General features: G+C 36.3%; 1 non-coding gene across 1 annotated transcript; it reads left to right on the top strand.

Annotated features, from left to right (window-relative positions):
- The first annotated feature begins 3,785 nt into the window (after positions 1-3,785).
- Positions 3,786-3,896, top strand: LOC113612007 (U6 spliceosomal RNA). Its single transcript, XR_003429689.1, has one exon. It is a non-coding gene; the product is annotated as a U6 spliceosomal RNA (small nuclear RNA).
- Positions 3,897-4,624: the final 728 nt, after the last annotated feature.

The following is a 4,624-nucleotide window of genomic DNA, read 5'->3' as shown; positions in this document are numbered from 1 at the left end:
ACACACAGACACACAGAGACCCCAAAACACTACAGGAGCCATCACTCCCTCTGACTATGAAGGATGTCCATCTAGCTTCATGAGTATATTGACAGCCAGGCCCAAAGAGAACACTGAGTCTAACAATGGACAAACAGACACACAACAATTTATAGATGTATAAATATGTAAAGAAGAAGAGAAACATATCCTTTAGTAATTTTTTTTAATCTGGAAGTTTTCTCCACAAGTGGCTTTCCATCCTCTATTTCCCACAATTAATGTCTTATGAAGGAAAACATTCCCCCTCCTTCTCAATCTTCCATCCTGAAGACTATTCCAAAAATGTGTGTGGATGCCCCATCCACACCAGCCTTCACATTCACTGCCACGTAGAGTGGTAAACTTCTGGGGCACTGATTACTCATCCTCTCTCTGAATACAGGAGGCTCAGTCTCTTTGTAAGTCTCCTTTTGAAAGTTGATGAGATATTAAAGAGACATATCAATGGAACTTGCTCCACCCTTGCCCCACCCAAGATGTGCAGACACTACTCCAAATATGAATCTGCTCTGTTCTGAGAAGCCTTCCAGTTTGAGTGTTGTCTGTGGCAAACACAACCACAGAAGGTCATTACTGGAGCAGGACTTCCAGAATAGCTGAGTGAGGAGCTTGGTAAATCCTCTTCCCAAAGAGCAACAATAAAACTGGACAAAACTGTCAAAAACAACAATTTCTGGAATCTGGAAATTGACCAAATGCAAAAAACAGATAAGCACTTATTTAAGAAAAACTATTGAATCTCAGTAAGAACAGGGAGAGTTTACTGTGTTTTTGCCTGAAGCTGTTCCCTACCTCTCAGCTCTGAGGCACAAGGGTTCTACAAGGGCAAGGCAGGCCATAAGCACCAGCGGCTCCATTGCTAAAGGGGTTGACATAATTTGGAGTAAGCATAGAAAAATTCATGCCCAGGGGCATTGTTGAAAACAGTAGCAATCTCGGCAGGAAATAATCAAAGAAGAGCAAGAAAGCTAGTTTGAGATTGCCATACTGGTTGGGTATACCCGCAGAAAGCTAAAAAAATTATCAGTGAGATCTGGGGATCAAGACAGCCACAGTCAGCCTTGATAAGCTCCCAAATATCCCTGGGGGTCTGAAAGGCTATATGTTTACACTCAGAAGAGACCGGAGAGGTCCTTAGTGAGCTACTCATTCTTGGATGAATGTGAAACTTTGCAAGCACAGAAAGCAAAAGCTGTGAAGGACTTGTACAGTACCTAAACTCTGAATGTCATTTCCCAAACACACAGATCCACTGGCGAGGGTAAAAGCCCTACTGGCTCAAGGTGTTTAAACAAAACATCTGACCAATCTCTGGCTAACCACTAAGTTATGCTAACCAAGGAGCAACCCCAGAAAACCAGGTTTAAACATAAAATCAAAAATCATTTTTTTTAAATTGGAGTGGGGGCTTTTTTATCTAAAGAAAACAAAAACACAAATTTGAAAATACATATGCACCTCCATGTCCACTGCAGCACTATTTACAATAGCCAAGATATGGAAACAACCTAAGTGTCCATCAACGAATGAATGGATAAAGAAGATGTGAGATATATATATACATATATGTGTGTGTGGGGGTGTGTGTGTGTGGGTGTGTGTATATACTATTCAGCCATAAAAAAGAATGAGATCTTGCCATTTGCAAAAACATGGATGGACCATGGGGGCATTATGCTAAGTGAAATAAGTCATATAGAGAAAGACAAATACCATACGATCTCACTTATATGTAGAATCAAAAAAATGAGCTCGTAGATACGAAGAACAGATTGGTGATTGCCAGAGGCGGGGAGTTGATGGGTGGGTGAAATGGGTAAAGGCGGTCAAAATGTTCAAACGTCCAGTTATAAAATAAATCATAGGGATGTAATGTACAGCATAGTAACTATAGTTAATAATACTGTACAGCATATTTGAAAGTTGCTAAGGCAGTAAAAGTCCTCATCACAAGAAAAAAAAATTTTTGTAACTATTATGGTGATGAATGTTAACTAGACTTATTGTGATGACAATTTCACAATATATACAATATCAAATGTTGTACACTTGAAACTAATATGATTTTATATGCTAGTTATACCTCAATTTTTAAAAAGAATTGTTTTCTTAAAACACTGAGTAGAGACATCAGTGATTGCACACTACTAGGGAGAGAGACACCATAGAATTAGTCCAGGCAAGTCACTAAACAAATAAACACCAAAAAAACAAAAACAGCAACAATAAACCCAGGGGAGAGGAGAATAAGAATCCAGAGATGCTATAATACATTATCGAAAATGTCCAGTTTTCAACAAAAAGTTATGAGGCATGCAAAAAACAAAAACAGGACAGGGTGACCCATACACAAGAAAAAAGGCAGGCAACAGAAGCTGTTTCTGAAAGATCTCAGGTGATGGACCTACCAGACAAAGAATTCAAAGCAGGTATTACAAATATGTTCAAAGAACTAAAGGAAACCATGTTTAAAGAATTAAAAGGAAATATAACAATAGCAACTCATCAAATACAGAATATCAATAAAGAGACAAAAATTATTTTAAAAGGACCATTTTGAAATTCTGGAGTTTAGGACTACAAGAACTGAAAGGAAAAATTCACTAGAGGGACTCAACAACAGACTTCAGCTGGCAGAAGAAAGAATCAGCAAACTTGAAGGTAAATCAATAGAAATTGTCCAACCTAAAGAACAGAAAAAAAACATAATGAGAAATATTAGCAGAATCTGAGAGATCTGTGAGACATCATTAAGTATACCAACATAAGCGTACATGAAGTCCAAGAGGAAGAGAGAGAAAAAGGGGCAGAAAAGAACATTTGAAGACATAATGGCCAAAAACGTTATCAAAATTCATCAAAAACATTAATCTACACATTCAAGAAGCTCAATGAACTCCAAGTAGAAAAAAACGCAAAGAAATCCACACTGAGATACATCATAGTCAAAGTGTTGAAAGCCAAAGAAAAAGAGAAAATATTGAAAGTAGCAAGAGAAAAACAACCCATCACATACAATGGGGAGGGGACTCAATAGTTTAACACCAGAAATGGTGAAGGCCCAGAAAGCAGGAGGGTGACATATTCAAAGTACTGAAAGAAAAAAAAAATCAACCAAGAATCCCATATCCAGTAAAAATGAAGGCAAAATAAAGACGTTCCCAGATAAAGATGACTTGCCTTATAAAGAATACTAAATACTAAAGGAAATTCTTCAGGCTGAAAAGAAATGGCACTAGACAGTAATTCAAATTCACACAAAGGAATAAAGAGCATGAATAAAGGTAATTATGTAGTTAAATAAAAAAGATAAAGAGAGTTTTTCTCGTTTCTTCTCTTAACATATTTAAAAAAGAATCACATAAAGAATAGTTATAATTGGAGGAATATAGCATATAAAGAAGTAATATATATGACAATAGTATCACAAAGGAAGGGGGAGGCAATAGAGCAATATCGGAGCAGTTTCTATATTTTACTGGAATTAAGTTAGCATTATCTGAAATAGATTGTTTTTAAGTTTAGAAGCATATTATAATTCCTCCAGAAGAAGCACTAAGAAAATCATTCCAAAAAATATAATTAAAAACAAAGGAATTTAAAGGGGACACTAGAAAAAAATTATTTAATACAAAAAAAGGTAATAAAGGAGGAATACAGGAACAAAAAGACATGATACATAGAAAATAAATAAAAATCGAGAGATATGATACAAATACATCAATACCAACATTAAAAAATAAATGATTATATGCACTTTGGCATCACATACATGAAAATGGCAATGAGATGAAAACGATTAGCATGGCCCCTTTGCAAGGATGATATGCAAATTTAAAGTGCTCCATATTTTTTTGAGTGAAAAATGCCAATCCCAAATTGTTACATAACACATGGTTCGCTTCATATGAGATTTTTGAAATGATGAAATTTTAGAAATAGAGGTCAGATTAGTGTTTGCCAATGGTCAGGGAGGGGCAAGGGTGGTGGTGGCAGGAAAGTGGGAATGGTTATAACAGGGCGACAGGAGTGATCCTTGTGGTGTTGGAACTGTTCAGTTCCTTGACTGTGGTGGTGGATACACCAACCTACACAGGTGATAAAACTGTATAGGACTTAATAAAGTTATGGCCCCCCACTCCACCCCCCCACACACACAAATGAGTATAAATAAAACTAGGAAAATCTGAATAAGAGCTATGGATCATATCAATGTCAATACCCAGGTTATAATATTATACTGTAGTTTTGAAAAATGTTACCATTGGAGAAAACTAGCCAAAGTGTACCACGGACCACTCTGTATTATTTCGTAGACCTGCACGTGTCACTGCAATTTTATAGAGAAACAAAAATCTTTTCAACAAAAGGCACTGGGACAACTGGATATCCACATGAAAAAAGATGAATTTAGATGCTTTCCTCACACTATCCACAAAAATTAACTCACAGTGCATCATAGACCTAAACTGAAGAGCTAAAAGTATAAAACTTTCAGAAGAAAATACAGGAGAAAACTTTATGACCTCGATCTAGGCAAAGAGTTCTTAGATACAACATCAAAAATACAATCAATAAAAGA

Source organism: Aethalodelphis obliquidens, unplaced genomic scaffold, assembly GCF_003676395.1.
Source record: "Aethalodelphis obliquidens isolate GAN/ISIS:26980383/991018 unplaced genomic scaffold, ASM367639v1 scaffold71, whole genome shotgun sequence".
NCBI lineage: Eukaryota > Metazoa > Chordata > Mammalia > Artiodactyla > Delphinidae > Aethalodelphis > Aethalodelphis obliquidens.
Note: the sequence above shows the minus strand (reverse complement) of the source record. Positions and strands in the feature narration are given on the sequence as shown.